Source organism: Pezoporus flaviventris, unplaced genomic scaffold, assembly GCF_033815535.1.
Source record: "Pezoporus flaviventris isolate CSIRO_AGI_PZ_B2104156 unplaced genomic scaffold, CSIRO_AGI_Pfla_v1 ptg000045l, whole genome shotgun sequence".
In the NCBI taxonomy this organism is placed as follows: Eukaryota; Metazoa; Chordata; class Aves; order Psittaciformes; family Psittacidae; genus Pezoporus; species Pezoporus flaviventris.
This window is the reverse complement of record NW_026892593.1, coordinates 29,586,173-29,603,815: the sequence shown is the minus strand read 5'-3', so window position 1 is coordinate 29,603,815 and position 17,643 is coordinate 29,586,173. Positions and strand designations below refer to the sequence as shown.

Below are 17,643 nucleotides of genomic sequence, written 5' to 3'. Positions count from 1 at the left end.
TACTGAAATGAAGTGCTGATGGCTAAGTTGAAAATGGCAGTGACCCAGTTGGAAGAATTAATCAGTTTTAACAATAAATTGATTGAGGCTGATGAAAAATTCTGCATGCCTGGAAAAAAAAATAAACCATCAAACTAATCAACATTTCAAATGAAACCAATCCAAAACCTTATTGTACCATTAAAGAACAAGTTTTATTAAGTTCAGCTAAACCCATCCTTTATAACTCCAAGTGCTGGCTTCCCTCACTGCAAGAATTTTGATCCACTTACTGATTTGTTATTAACCACTTTGTACCATCCTTTAAATTCTACCACTATTCCCTTATATTTAACTATGGTAGTTACCAGCTTTACAACCTGCTCTATAAGCTTATTATTATAACTCTGTATAGACCAATTCTGAACCATTTTGGCAACATAAGCCTTTTCAGTACTCCAGCACACTCATCTTTAAAATTTTATAACATTCACATTCAGTAATTGTTATAAAAAATAACAATACCCAGAATAAAGAAAACAATGTAAATCTGGCGCTGCATATTTGATACTTTTAAGAGTTCTGATGTTTGGAAGATGGGGAGTTATATTTTAACTTATTTGTAATATTTTATAAATGGAAGAACTCAGGTTTCAAGTCAGTGTTAATGGAGTTGTCTGCACAGTTGCTGCACATTGCTCAAAAAATAAATAGCAAAATTTTTCCAAAGCAGAAGATTTTCCATTATCAATAATAACATATATTCATTTTAATATCTCTCTCAATACTAAGCTACTGAAAAAAAAATACCAACGATGGGAAAAGCTAGTCTGTTCTTAGGCTGTGCTATTAGTTAAGGCTTTAAAAATCAAAATTCATATCCTTTTACATAATCATACAATTTGGAAGTGGCAATATTTAATTCATTTATTGCTGAAGATAATATTCACAACCATCAGCTTAATATTTGACATTAGGAAAATGCAACAGATTCCAATTCAAATTATGATGACATTCATTTCTGTAAACTTTACTAAAGTTGCTCTGTGCTCTCAAGATTAGAATCCAACTCCTGTCTTCTCTACTTCAATATGATATATATATAAAAATAATATTCAATATAATATATTTCTGTATATGACCCATCAGTCACATCCTGGCCTGGATGCATCATCTCACACATACTGGGAAAATATTTTTTGTTTATACTCGAGCAGCACGTGACTCCCATGGGTGGAAATAGTTACTAATACTTAAGTTTGAGTGACATCTACTTCGATTATGTAATAGGAAGTAAACTGATCTGGATTCTGCTTCTAAGAGCGTATGACAGGAAATACATAACAGACCAAGGCTGAAATATAACTCCAGACTGCAAAAGCTTAGACAAGGTTCACATATCGTTTATTCCTGCCAGTTAGGAAATTGTCACTAGTTTAAAAAATACTTGTTATAGTACTAAAATGGAAAAAGTTATGAACTTCTGATCATACAGAGACTTTCAGATTTCGAACTGGGAAATCTAACAAATTACGAATTATCTGTTAGTAAAGCTACAGTTAATTATGTACTATATAGAAAATTACACAAGGCAAAAAAAGAAAATGGGCAGAAGCAGCAAAATTAACAATAAAAAAAATATAGCTTTTGAAAGAAATTACTTGGGAACCACTGTATCTTCGAAAAGCCAGAAGAGTTTCTGCAATTGTAGCTATGCAGTCTAAAAAACTCTCTGCGATTTAAGTCATAAGTAAGAAGCTACTCAGTTAATGTAGGTTTTAAAAGCTGTATGAAAGTAGAGAAAGTAAGCCATCTATTTGTATGAAATAAAATTAAAAACATACAGATAATTCAAACTGAAAAATCCAATCAATACAGCTGTGCTCATAAAGGCATGATATGTGAGCTGTTTCTGCCAGTGAAAGCTAAAATGGGAATCACTGATTCCAAGCACAATATAGTCAAAAGATAAATTAATCCAGAGGTTCTTCCAGAATTACTAAAACATACTAGGTCAAAAGAAGACGAAAAAAAAGCCAAGGGAGGGGAGAGGAAGGGAAGGGAAGGGAAGGGAAGGGAAGGGAAGGGAAGGGAAGGGAAAAGGGAACAATCTATTTTAACATAACTTGGAAGAGATTAAAACTTTTTATAGATTTATAAAAAGTGGTTTGACATTAAAAAAATGGAAGAATTCTAAAAATGTCAACATTTTTCTTACAGACATATTCCACCTGAGAGTTTTTTCAAACCAGAGACATTAATTTTAATTTTATTATTCTCATGACCAGTGATACCCATGGCACATAAAACGCAAAGCAAGACAGCAAGGTATGCTCCTTACTCCAACTGTCTCCTGTTCCAGGCAGAAAGACAATCATGTAGATATGCTATCAAGGTGCTCGTATTTGGGTCCATGCATGAGCCATCCTTGAAGATGTATTTAACATTTCTTAAGTACAAAAATCAGATTTTAATAGCACCTGGAAGAATATGCAGGGGAAGGTAACATCTGTGATGTCTAATCACCTAGCTTTAAAGTAGACAGCTATGTCCAGCACACTCAACTTTCAACCTTTCTTATGCTGGTATTTGCGCTGGTAAAAGATTGTAAAAGAAGGTCTATTCTTATCCGACCGCTCATAATTTTGAGCAGACAGCTAAAAAAAATGGGGAGGTATACATTTACATGGGACAGTGCAGTACTACACAGATACTCATGCTGTCTCTTGATGGCTAACCACGGCTAGTAGGAGCAGAATAGCTATGTTAGCTCATTGTTGCCGCATTGCCATTGAAGCAAATCAGCTCTACTCAGGTATCATGGCATTGTCCTACATAAAATAAGTACATGTATGATAATTATTTGTGCAGTCTGGGACATGATGATAAAAAATTCATTTGAAGTACTTACCAAAACTAATATAATTTAGGCAATGACAATATTTTAGCATAAACAAATACAGGGAAGGAAGAAGTTATGATTGTATTTGATTTCCATGGGAAGGAAAAGGATGTTTAATTACAAACTTACTGTGTACTTTGTCCAAGTGTTAATGAGGTGGCCTGTTGATATATATACAAAACAACTTTAAAGACCAAGATGCTTTAATCAAATTCTGATGTGTGTTCCTTCACCCATTGTGAGAAATTGGACATGGGGAGATCAAAAAACCTCACATCTATTATGGAGTACACAACACCCAAAGAGTACAACACACTGCTGTAGCTCTCAGAGAGTAGTTCTACAGTGCTGCAGCTAAAACAATCTTCATCTAATTTTCAGCAAACTTTAAAATTAATCAAGAGATTAATATATATATAATGTTGCTTATACCTGCATGGCTTGCAAGTTTTTATACTTCCATTTACTAAATCACCATGGAATGTCCAGAATATACACATGAAGCCTGCGGTTCTCCTCTGGCACAGTGGCACTGAAAAGTTGTTTTGCGCTTTTCAATATATTCAAAGAGATAAAGAGGTGACCAACCACTGAAGGATGCAAGAGAAACGATACCTAATTCTGATACCCCTTTGCTCTCATGCTGATATCAGGAATTTCTGAAGAATCTAGTATTTATTTTTTCCCCCATATTTTTAATATTTTTCATATTTGAATTTCCAATTATGGATTTTTCTATTTAATCACAGCATTACGCATTTATCTTATATAACATCCACTTCCCCAGCTTACAGTGGGGATCATAAGACTTCTGAAACCAGCCTTTTGACCACAATTTACCATCTATCTTAGCATCTTGTAAAAGTGTTCTTTTCAAATATTAAGCCAGGATAAACTCATCTTACTACAAATAGATGATACAAATAGGCCACAGTCTAGGCTGCAGACCCAAAACCAGCAGAGTTGAAAACTGAAGTCCTGGAGTGCAAAAGTCTACTAATTATGCAATATGAACTTGCTATTGCAGTAGTTCTGGTTTAGCAGGTAAATTAATCATTTTTGACAGAGAATATGGGGTAGCATTGCTTCATTACTCAAAAGCAACCTGATGAATCCACAAGATGCACTTTTGTCAATATATGCTGGACTCTGATTGTAAAACTTTCCCCACATACCAAATTTCTGCATAACCCTACTTTGCCCAAACCACACCAAAGTAAACACACTCACAAGCATTAGCTTTTTCATTTCTGTATCATCACAAGAAAAGCTTTACACTTCAGACAGTTCTACTGTGAACTAACACTTGTTATTCTCGTTATTGAGAATCTAGATTAAAATAATTCAAATCCTCAAAATTTCACCAGAAAAGCTGCAATAGAAAGAGCAGTACAGTTTACATAAATATATAGCAAATATAAAGATCTCTGTGGTATTTGCACACTTCCAATTAGCAAAAGGGCACAGTAAAAATATTCATAGTTAGTTCATATTTACCTAGAAGCTTAATAAATCAAAAGTAACCCATATTGACTGTAGGGCAATAAGCTCATCAATCTAAGCAATGACTGTGTTATCCCTTCCAGGACAGATGTTTAATCAGTTCAGAGGCAAAAAATTGAGTTGCGTTTTTTCCTCATGAAAAGCAGATACGTACACACATTTGCTTGTTATCATATGATTTCTGCTGGAAGCCAACTTACACATAAAACCAAGTATTTAGCCAAACCTTCTACATGTAAACATGCAGATTATATTGGTTCATTATATCTAAAAACATGTACAGCACACTCCACATATCTATTCCTTTTGTCTTGATAACAAGAAAGCAGCAGCGGAGTTCTGTAAATCTCATTTTTTTTTCCTTGAGAAAGCAATTCAATGCTAGGATTCACAGCCTAAGGGCATTATAGTCCACTGAAAATTACACTTTAGTCTTCAAGACAATAATACTTTCTTTGTGTACAAACTCCGAACTCTGGAGTTTATATGTTTTACTAAAACATTTAAAGACAACCCTTTTACTTATTTCTACTGAAGTCTTAACTATTATCCCACCTATGCATAGGTATGTACAGACTTCCTCTATATAGGCTTTTATTTTCCACACAGCCCAATGGACTTCAGAGAGGCTTAGATGGATTTGAACTACAAATATGTATTTATAATTGTCATTTTGCTAGATCCTTTCTCAGTCAACATCTGCAGATGAAACAACAATCACCTTCTGGGATAACTGCATTTAAGTAAGCATTTCTTTTTCTTTACAGTTCCTTCTCCTAACACACTTTTCAGTGTTTCAGTTCTCTCTCAAAACATTACTGGAGGCGCTGCAAGGTATTCCTGAGGGGAGGTTATTCTTGTTTTAATCTGATTCAAGTACAAAATCTGTGTTCTGTTCAACCTTTTCATGATATTTTGCATTTTGTATCTTAAACATGGAATTTGAGTTTGTTCTTTTCTCTCTTTTTTTTCCCCCTGTAAGTTATGTAGGGCAAAATTAATCTTTTCAGCAAAAAAGGTGTTTATACTAATGGTAAAATGAACTCTACCATAACTAACTCCAAATAAATGTTTATGGCTTTCATGTGTAGAACGAACATGGGATTTGTGCCTGTGCACCTCAGAAAATAAGACAATGTATGTAGGTGGTAATGCTTATGAAATGAAATTTGAATGCACAAGATTTTTATTTGCACTTGGTGAGGAAATGTGTGATTGTCTCCTGCAGAATAAAAATGACTGTTAAAAGATGCAGCACTAATAAACCTGGAATTTTTAGGAAGTGAAAAAGGACAGTAACAGAATGTACCTGTTCAGGTTTCCTGAGCAAATATCAGAGTGCAAAAAGATGAAGCAAATAGTGCTGTTTCCATCTCCAAAATGTGAGTAAAGCTATGACTCATCTTTGCGAAATAAAACAGGACTTTGAGGAGTCTAGCTCTGGCTATTTATGACTTTTTCAGTTATCCCTAGCTTCTGTTCTGCAATAGACCTAAGCCTGCCTTGTAGGGCTGGCTGCATTCTGTAAAGTCATGCATATAGTTGCAGTACATATACATTACAAATTACAAATTAAAATTATTTTGTCTATTAACAGAGCGAAATACTGGTTTATTTGCTCTAATATACGTACCTGTTCTGATGTGAAATAATGTAATATTACTGTACCATTTGCTGCCAACTAACTCCAAAATCATGGTGAATTGCCAATAAAGTTGAAATGAAGTGCTTCTTTAAGCAAAGTAAAGATGTCTCTAGGGCATATTTGCACCATGGGACTAATATAAAATGGCTACTACAGAGTCTAAGATGGAGTCTTTACCCTTATCAATTACAAAGACATATTTTACTATAAGATCACTATTCAAAATAGTATTATTACGTGCATTCCAGGATTCTACACTTCACAGAAAAACGTGGCATCAAGATAAAGTCAAATACAATAACTGACTACAGATTTTTGTTTCTTCTGGATCACAATGATGAGTCACCTGACTGTGAAAAATAAGTTTTCTAAAGCAGATGTTTATTTTACAAATAGGTTGATGTACCTAGGACAGGGAACATGAAACTGAGAGATGTATCAAGTCTTTCAACTTTCAGCTGAGAGATGTGTTAAGCGTACATCAGCTCTTTCATCCTGGAGCATGCATCCACTCCAATATGAGTTGATTAGTATGTGTCAAGTTGATTGACACGTATCATTTCTCCAACTTTTGCAATTTCTTGGTTTTAGTGGATTCCACTGTATTTATTCTTTTCTGAATTACGTATTTTTCATGACCTACATGTATCATATGAGTGTACCAATGATAACCATGTATATATGTGACTATTTTTAACTCCATGCCTGACATAGAAGCATAGACTTCCAGCCAAGGCAAAGACTTATGTTTCAGGTGACTTGAATCTTTCTCATTCTGCATCAGCCTTTTCTTATAATTTCAGGCAAGACTTCTGTGTCTCAGTTCAACAAAGGGCTCGAGAACCCACATACCCACATTTTTATTTCAAACAAAACAGGCTCAAGAACTTTGCAAACTAGTTGACGGTTAAAGGAGTCAATATGTCTGCAGCAGAAAGACAGTCGCTTCAGGAAAACATAAAGTCTGCATATCCACCTCCAAAGCAGCCATTTCTCCTGCTCAGGCTAAATTTTGTTAGTACTCTCATTTTCACAGGCCAAGGAATATGAGATTATTGCCTCTGAAATAGCACAGTTTTATCAAGATGTACTGGCAACATCCTCCTGATTAGTCTCACAACTGAAGTACTCTCCTGAAATGGAAAAGATCTTGTCTATAATTCTCTTGGATAGAAAGCAAAGTTGAATGTTAGGTAATGTTCTGATCATTGAGCAACTGCTTTAAAAGGAAGTGCCAGTGTCACCTAAGACAACCAACAGTATAGCATTCTGATGACCAGGTAACCTCTAAAAATGTAGAACAATCCAGACCTATCAAATGACCTCATGCTGTTTACTTAATGGGACTAAAATAATCCAAGCACAATCTAAGCTGGGGCACTTCTGACCATACTAAGAAACAGAATGTTAGCACTCTGAATCAACTAGGAAAGAAACTTAAGGGCCTTCACTACCATGCACCACTATGCAGCAGGTCTTTTAAGTTTTGATTACTGAAGTTTATATATAAACTTATATTTATTACCATTATGTATGCAGCTTATACTCCTTTCTGTATCAAGCGTTATTGTAGTGAACTGAGGGATGATGAGAACTGGCCAAATACGTATCTCTGATTGCAAATAGCAATCAAGACCATTTTCTCCAGCCATGAAAATCTCTCCTCTTAAGCACCTACATATGATCAGTTTTGTTACCTTTATTTTCTCCGTTAAGGGAATTCAGTGATGAGTGGGCCTATTGTAGGATATACTTGTCTATAGCCTGCTTCTTTCGTCTTTCAGTCTTCAGTGTGAGAGAATATATACTTCTCAATAGCAAGGTCTTTAACACTGTGTTATTTTTGCCCTTTCAAACTGCCTTTTGTACAAGCCAAGGTCAAAACCTATTTAATCTATCTGTATTCTTAAAGCATTTATCACTGTGGCACTGTTCCCAGAGTGGTGTACCAAGATTAAAAAAAAAACAACAGGCAGGCTACTTGCAGGTAGGCAATGAAATCTATGTGTTCTGAGTGCTGTGATACCATGAAGTTTCTCTGGAACTATCAAAGGAGGCAGACAAATATTAAGCTCTGCACAAAACTTTCCAAAATAAGAGTGGTGGTGGGGAATCCCTAATTTCAAAACAGTTTTTAATGTGTAAGTATGCATGCATGCATGCATGCATTTATTTTCCCATATTCACGGAAAAGCATCAAAGGTTTATTTACACAAATAACCTGAGTTCAATGGGGAAAAGGTTATTTCAGAAATATCTTTTCTCACTCTCTTTCAAAAAGAAAAACAAAAAACAACACAACCCCTTAGATTTTTAAATGCAACTTTCTCATTTTATCTAGCACACTCATTCAAGATTTATAGATGCATATTTTGCAGTTGAACAATAGCAAGTCTTTTTTACCTGAAAAAAAAGAGACACACACAAAAAAAAAACACAACATTAAAATCAACATTTAAGATGAGGCGAATTTTTAGTGATATAAGAAACAATAAAATACCAAAGCCAGTGTTTCAGACTTTGCAAAAATACTCCCCTTTGTCCTCAGTACAAACATGGCAATTTCAACACCAATCACATTTTTAACTGAGAGTGAATGAAGCCTAGTAGCAGTGAAATTTTGTCCATCATCTGATAGCAACAGTCTCTCTACAATTTATCCCACAATATTACTCTCCTCTAGGCAAAGAAATATATCTTTTACATATATAATTCAGCAGATTCCATCTTCAGTGAGCCAAGTGGAAATCCAATGTCCAAGTTTTACTGGAAAAAAACGATCTCTTGATTTTGAAAATTTTAAATCATGATGTAGCAATAACCTTTTCCTTTTACTTGTTGCAAATGAAAGAAGAAATCCATAAAAGATCCAGTATTCATCCCAAAATGTAAGCATTTACTGAAAAAAATTAAATCAATACTGGCTTTGGTATTATACCTCGCTTAGCTGAAATCATATATGCAAAGTCCACACATTCAGCACTAGCCAAGCTGTTGTCTGTTTGTATTTTGCAGCATGAGCAAGTGCTTGTTAAAAAGACACAGAGAGAGGAGCAGATTAGCATGTTTTCTGTGCCAAAGTATTATATACTCCTAAAAAAAAAAAATTAAAGTTGTCATAAACAAAATAGGAAAGCATTGTGGGGGATTTGTATGGCTTGCATAATATTTTTTGAAGCCTCAACTGTATTTGTCATCCATTCTGTCTTCTGTATCACCACATTTATATTATTTGAACTGTCTTATGTTTCTCTAAGATTTTAATATCTGTGCTCACACTCAAGGATATCACAGGAGGACTTAGCTGAGATTTCACATGAAATATTTGGCATCACAGCAGAACAAGGTCACCTTTTAGCCTCATGACCAAAGGTTTTGATTTACTCTCACTGAACCTGCCTGTACTACATTCTGAGTTAAGTCATGCAAGGAGGTGGAAAGGATTATGCAAGAAAATGTGGGCAGACGCAATAACATGTATAACCATATGTACCTCTTTGAAAAGCACTTGGCTCCCCCCTCTCAGTAGGGTTTGCTTCTCTCTGCAGTCTTTCACTTGCTTCTTCCTTTCTGTTCTCTTCTAGTCTAGCTAGAGAAAATCTCAGTCCTTTCACACAAATAATTAGGGTATCTTGCTTTTGTACAGTACAGCACTGTCACAGGTATTTTAAAAAGCTATTTGTGGTTTTCTGTCACCCTGCAGGACTTTTTCCAATAGTTTTTCACAGCTCAGCTGACCAGCACAGAATGCCACAGCTTTTCTGGAGAAGAACTGACACACCAGTGTTCAACTGTGAAATCATTCAATGGATTTAGGAAACACGTAGATCTGGCCCAAACTGCCTGGTTTTATTTGATAGAATTTACCAATACAGAATTTCACATAAATTCAACAGTTCATACCTTCTTCTATTTTGAAAGCAAACACAGCTCCCATCATCATCTGATCCCAGACATTATAGGAGGCTTAGGCTTAAAGAAGACTTTTGACTGTGTATGGGTTGAATATCCAGATTTTGTATTAATGCTGCCTAGGCCTGGCATATTTCTGCCTGAGATTTTCTGGGCAGAGATATGAGCAACAGTTTTCTATGACAAACAAATAGTGAGTCTCAGGTACCAAGCTGCAGGAGACCACTGAACATCCACAACAGACATATCTGAGATTTCTGGATAATTGCCAGAAAGTCTTAAAATTCTGACCTGAAAATATTCCCAAATGAGAAACAAGGATCTGCACATCAGGGTACAAATATATTCTAGAGGCAGTAAACTAAGACAGAACCCAAATGAAATGAAATCATAATTAACCCTTCCTCTGTCTATTCTAATAGTTTAGATAATATTTATAAATTTCATCACTTTGTCATATAATTAAAAATAAATAGCATTTAGAAAGGATTATTTTTTGTGCTCGTACGTGTTTAAATTTCTTATGGTTCTTTTTATGACGAGGAAAAAGAATCTTATTTAGAAATAATCAATTCAGAATTCATCAGGCAGCAATGCTGTCCACTTTCCAATTTCAAAGGTAAAACTTTCTTGTTAAGGAAATACGTGAAACTTCACCTTGATAATGCAAATGAAGAACTGGATCAAAGTATGTCATTTCCAAGACACTGATTTATATATAGCAAAATTAATTTTAAGCATGTCACATATGGTATGTAGTATTTTATGAAATGTGAGCAACAAGGCAACTAAAGCGCAGTGACAAGCATTGGAAATCATGTCAAAGGCATAAAACCAAAACAGGACTAGTCTTTGGTTTATTCCACACTCCACACCTGAGAAATAAACCTACATTTTACAAAACTTGTTGAAGGACATAAACTACAAAACCCTTTGCTACTACCTGACAGGTGTAATTAATGATCCATCAAAAATGACAAGGAAAAAAGTTTTATACTAACAGAGCAACATGCTGAACCACCCTCAGCTTGCTGAATCTAGATAAACGAACCAAGTCATGCCATACAATGTCAAGGAGTGAGTACAGTTTTCCTACTTGCATGGTATGCCTGTGACAACACAGCCTTAGGTTTCCAACAACAGACATGCTGTTATTATGGCAACTGAACAGGGTAATAAAAGAATCCCTGTGAAAATCACACATGACAGAAGTTGAAAGTAGCAGTACATAATTGTTTCCCTGAAGCTGGGTCTACTGCCATTCTTCCAAGCATTTCCATGACTGTTATTCTGTACATTACACTAATTCTGCAATAAAATACTTTTGATGCATCATGATATGTGCACGATATTAGATACTGAATTAATAATTCTGCAAACCATGCTTTAGGCTAGAAGAATGTGTTGATCTTTGATTATTATATCATGATAGGATCCATCCATTGATTACGGGAGGACTTCATCCTCCCTTGTAGGGCACAGGAAAGAAATAAAGTTGGTTCTTTATTCATAAAGATGCTAGAATTATAAAAACTAGTAAAAAGTGGCTGTGTCCTTGAGATGACCATGAAACAAAATTTTATTCCAATACCTGCTTAAATAGGTAAGGCACTTCTGGTTATTAATATATAGATGTGTGAATTTGACGGAAGAAAGAGAAATCAAACTGAAATTACAAATAATAATAAAAAAGAAGTTTAAAAGATTAAATTTAGCATTAAAAAAATGTAAAGAGAGGAAATGTGCTAATACAGCAACAGCCAACTTTGGGGTAATATTAAAGCAACACAAAGTAAATTTTATAACTTGCAATGCTGTCGGATTATTCCCTGATATCTCCCCCCAGAAATATTGTCTATGAAGATACGAGGATCCTCTGGAAATCTAGCACTTCTAATGTAGGAAAAACCTTTCCAGTTCTGAGCAGGCAAAATCATGTTTGTACTGTTCCTACTGTGCAACAAAAGAAAGGATCAAGAAGTGGCTAAATGTCTGTAGCTAAGCGCTTCTGACTCACGTTACCGGTTCAGAAAATTTCTCTTTCCAGTTCATTAAGGAGTCAACATATTTCAGAAATTATTATACCACTAATAAATTAACAATCAAAACTCTGAAAGCAAGGTCAGTCACTGTCCTCACAAGAAATAAGGAAATAGTGGAAGTAAGCCTTTGTGTGAAAGAACACCTCTCTCTTACATGCCATTTTGAGATATACACTGAGATACCTCAGAGGTCAAGATCTAGCTCACCAGTTTAAAAGTACCACCAGACGCATCAGCAATGCTTTTTTATGTCTGATATCCCTGTACTTACGGCCATCAGGATACAGACATTATGATAGTCTGTACTTTCTGTGGACATTTCATGCATATCATAGAAAGCTAGTACATCCATAGAGTCATAGAATCATAAAATGGCTTGGGTTGGAAAGGATCTTAAGAACATCTAGTTCAAACACCCATTCCATGAGCAGGGACACCTCACACTAAACCATGCTGACCAAGGCTGTGTCCAACCTGGCCTTGAACACTGCCAGGGATGGAGCATTTACCACTTCTTTGGGCCACCTGTTTCAGTGCTTCACCACCCTAACAGGAAAGAACTCCCTTATATTTAACCTGAACTTCCCCTGTTTAAGTTTTAACCCATTACCCCTTGACCTATCACCACAGTCCCTAATGAAGAGCCCATCCCCAGCATCCCTATACCCACCCTTCAGATACTGGAAGGCTGCTATGAGGTCTCCACGCAGCCTTCTCTTCTCCAGGCTGAACAGCCCCAACTTCCTCAGCCTATCTTCATACAGGAGGTGCTCCAGTCCCCTGATCATCCTCATGGCCCTCCTCTGGACTTGTTCCAACAGTTCCATGTCCTTTTTATGTTGAGGACACCAGAACTGTACACAATACTCCAAGTGAGGTCTCATGAGAGCAGAGGGGCAGGATCACCTCCTTCGACCTGCTGGTCACGCTCCTTTTGATGCAGCCCAGGATACGGTTGGCTTTCTGGGCTGTGAGCGCACACTGAAGCCGGCTCAGGTTCAGTTTCTCATCAAGCAACATGCCCAAGTCCTTCTCTGCAGGGCTGCTTTGAATCTCTTCTTTGCCCAACCTGTAGCTGTGCCTGTGATTGCCCCAACCCAGGTGTAGGATCTGGCATCTTTTCATGACACTGGCTTCTGTTACCAGGTAACCACACAATGGGCTGTGTAACATCTAGAAATGCAGCTTTAATAATAACCTTGGTTGGAAAGGATAATATGACTATATTTAGATAAAGAAAGAGAAGAAAGAGGTGAGAGGGAAAAAAAAAAACAAAACAAAAAAACAAACGTGCAAGAAAGAGAGAGGGAGAGAAAGAAAGATAAAGTGGTACCCAAGAGAGAAGAAAATTAATTGTTCTTCATTGAATATTGGCAGACAAGTAAAAACAGATTCAACTTCTTCACTATTTCAGGTAGCTGGGAGGGAGAGATGAGGTATTTATATTTAGCTGACGAAGTACACCTCCCTATTGACATAAGGAAATTAATACATACCTACTTTTCTAGAAACTTATGGTTGAATTGCCCTTCAGACACCTTTCTGTTAGAAATTAAATGCTCCTCAAGCATAGTTATCAACTGTTACACCAGCCTTTAGAAGCAATTTGGTGACTCAAGCTTACAGGACAGTTGCAATAACGAAGGAAACTGCATTTCTGTCATTGATATATTTCATTGTGATACACATAAGACTTCTATTTGTGAAGGATTTGCTTCTGCAATTTCTCTTCAGATCTTCTATTTCAACTCTACAATACCTGGCAAATCATTAACTCTACAGTATGATTTGATTACACAAAGGGCTAGCACTATTTTCTCAGCTTATATCTACTGCTTGAATTACAGTAACTTCTATTTTGGAACTAATTACATTTTCCCATATTAACACATCGCAAAATGTCTCTGCTCTGTCAGTCTGTTTAACCAGTATTACACAAGAATACTGGGCCCTTGAGCCTAAAATTATGTGTATTTGCATGACATTTTCTTCTCTTACTGCTATTGCGCAAGTAATTCAGCTGCACTATGCAGCCAGATGTTAGTACATACTGCTGATCTATAACGTTCTTGCCAAGTCAGAAATTCATATCCTGGGATCATTTTGAACAAGTACATACTGAGGGACAGAAAACAATGTATCTTACATGAAGGATTCAATGCATCCCATAAGGCTTTTTTATAGACTTTCATAGAATTTCATGGAATCACAGAATCAACTAGGTTGGAAGAGACCTTTAAGATCATCAAGTCCAGTCTACACCCCAGGACTGCCAAGTCTACCACTAAGGCAGGTCATGCCCTCTCCAGTTCTTGAACACTTCCAGGGACAGTGATTCCATCACTGACCTGGGCAGCCTGTTCCAATACCTGATCACATTCTTGGTGAAGAAACTTTTCCTAATATACAGTCTAAACCTCCCCTGGCACAGCCTGAGGCTGCTATCTCTTGTACTATCACTTGTTACTTGGGAGAAGAGACCAACCCTCACCCCACTACAACCTCCTTTCAGGTAGTTGTAGAGTGATAAGGTCCTAACTGAGCCTCCTCTTCACCAGACTAAACAACCCCAGTTACCTCTGCTACTCCTCACAGGCCCTTCACCAGCTCCATTGCCCTTCTCTGGACCATCTTCAGCAACTCAGTATCTCTCTTGTGGTGAGGGACACAGAACTGAACACAGTGTTCACCAGTGCTGAGCACAGGTGGAAATTAACTCTTTAAATATTTTCATACATTATAGAAAATCTTCCTCATAATTCAGAGATTTATTACTAAGCAAAAATTATTAATGTTTGTTCCAGCACTGTATTTCATACTGAATGATACAAATTAGTTTCCTAATAATAGGTGAAGAGAACTCATTACTAAACCAAAAATTCTTACTCTATGGAGTTACATTCCTGTTCACCTCTTTTCTTATTTCCAAGTCAGAAATAACTGATTTGGAATTTGAAATTGAGGACCTATCGGTAATTTTATGTATGCAATGTATCAGTATTTTATGTATTGCAATGATACTACAACTCATACTCTCTGAAAAGTCTTGCAAAAAAGAAGAAAGAATGAATTCAAGCCAGTTAAGACACATAAATAGACAAAAGCACTGAAATGGTCGTTTCATTACACCAGTATTTTAGTACAGTGATGGTCTACTTATGACTAGTGATTTAAAGTGTATGTAATGCCAGATATAGTTGAAATACCTTTCAAAGATTCCAGATTTGTCATTAGGTGTGATTTCATCTCCTTATTTCATTTTTCTTTATTTCACTATTCAGTATCTTTATTTTAAATGCCTGGTTTGTGGGATGAAGGTGCATAAAATGAAAAGTTGCTTCCTGCTCTTACTGCACTCACATCTTCTCATTTGCAGAAGGTATAATTTTGCCCTCATTCAAATAGTTCTTTTCATATGTTGACTTCTACTCTTAAGATGAGTGGTTGTTATAAAACTGACTGGGGAGAAGGGGTTGCTTTAGCTCTCACAGCTTAAAGACTTCAGGATTTGAGTAGCTAAGCTCAGATAACCATGCCCCAAATGATCTAATTCTCCTTCTTGTAGTCCCATCTCAATTATTCTAATCCAGAAAACACCAAAAGGAAGGGGTTTTTTTGGTTGCCTCTTATGGAACCTTGTTCATGTTTTGGGCTCATGTGCATCATATTTTCTTCATCCCAGATACCTTCTCACTTATTTTGCCTTTCTCCTGCATGTTTCAAGGTCTCACCTCACTCCATGTCTGCTGTCATTCCCTTTGTGAAAAGGGACAAAACCTAAGAGGCTCAAAAAGACTTTCTCATAGATCAACTGTTCTAGTTTGCTTTTCTACCTCTTTCTCTCCACTTAGTGCACTACCACTGCAGATTGCTTGAGTTGCACACCACCATCAGGCTGCCAGCTGAAATTATAATGACCTCAGGCTGAAGTTACATCCACCTGCCATTTACAATGTAGATTAGGTTTTTCTTCTCCTGGAGCCTTAATTCAGATGTCTTTGGGCAAAGGCTAGCCAGCAGCAGAGGCATGTGTGCAAGTTACCTCCTAACTACTTCTGGGAGTGCTGGCTGCTGTGTATAGCCTGACAAGGGCCTTCCTTCAACCAACAACCTGGGTACCCAGGCTGCACCAGCACATCTCCATGTGCAGGCTGCAAAACACACAAGCCAAAAAGGTTCAAGCTATGTTATCTAATGAGTATCCCATTTGGCAATATCCATTTCTACCATACTTCCTTCATGAACACCTGAGATTTACTGTCAAGTAAGGCAAATGTTTCAGCTTTAATAAACGTGATAGCAATGAGGGAGTACAGAAAAATGAATTAACACTTCATATGGCCACCACAGATAGCTTCCTAGAATAAGGTGGAATACAGGAGAAGGCTCTTCCCAGGAAATCTAAAAATTATGTAATGACATAAATTATATTAGACATTATGGTGCTTTATATTCATATTTTATATTTGTATTACTCTTTTACATGACACATGCTATATAATATATATAAATAATAAACCCTATATCAGAGTCCAAAATCTAATGTAAAAACACAAATATATGTTTATAATCTTCATAATTATATAATTGGCACATATATGGCATATAGCTTTTTTATCAGCACACATCACAGACACTTCGTGATTACAGAAGTGCATGAATTATTATTTACTGCTGCTAAACATATGATATTAATTTGCTGCAGTATAATGAAAGAATAGAATTTTAAATAGAAATTTGACAATGGAGATAGTTGAGTGTTTTTCAGGTTCCAGGATCTTCAGAACCAAACATCACATATGGCAATTTTATTTGAGATTGATGACCAGTTCCATTTGTCATCTACAAAAAGTTGATTCCATCAGTTTTGTATTGTTTTGAATCACCAGATGGCACTTTTCCCTGCTCTAAAGACTTACCATCTGAGCATGTAGGAGTTAGATCTGGAAGAAACACTGCCAGCTGTACTGAGACACTGTATAGATGTTGAGTGCTTCACCAGTAAAGAATTACTTGTCTTATTTCAATCTCTCTCCTTAGCTGAAAATATTCCTTCCCAAATTAGTTGCTGTAGACAAGCTACGTCTACAGAAGTGGAAAAAGAAAGAATTTAAAATCCTCCACTTTTGTCAACACATATGCACTGCCCAGGGACATTTTTTTAAAGGCATTCTCTCACATTCCTCACAGGACTATATTTATAGCTGCACTTCTAACTTGAATAAAAAAATATTGACAAAATGAAATAAAACTGTGTTGAAAAGATTCTCCACTTCTAAGTGCCATTATAATTGTGCTACTTCTATTCCTCTTATGTTCTTCAAGTAATTTCTCTCCCTTGTTTCCATGTGCAACCCACAAGGAGACAAAAAAAAAAATCAGAAACGTATGCAGCTATGGCATGGCAAGAGCTTTCAGTGAAGCACAATCATGATTCATTATCATCACATACTAATGGAGTATCTCAGTGGAAACACCATAAAGAAATGTTTAAACATCATGCAGTGATTGTTTTATAATATCTGTAACTACACTGCACACAAATCTTTCACTCTCCTGTTTTCTTCTCTTATGTGGGTCAAGCACAGTGCTTGCTTTCTCTGTGACTGGGGAGAAGAGACAGGCTCATTTGTTTCCTTTTCCCCTCAATTTCTTTCTAC

General features: G+C 36.3%; 1 protein-coding gene across 4 annotated transcripts in view; it reads right to left on the bottom strand.

Moving 5' to 3' along the window:
* The window catches only part of SLC16A7 (solute carrier family 16 member 7), a 75,978-nt gene that overhangs the window by 39,396 nt on the left and 18,939 nt on the right, over positions 1-17,643 (bottom strand). For 2 of the 4 annotated variants that reach the window (XM_061467818.1, XM_061467819.1), the window contains exon 2: positions 13,317-13,401. The exons of the other annotated variants lie outside the window; for them this stretch is intronic. The gene's annotated coding sequence lies outside the window, so the exon portion shown is untranslated. The remainder of the gene's footprint in view (positions 1-13,316; positions 13,402-17,643) is intronic. 4 annotated transcript variants of the gene reach the window in all.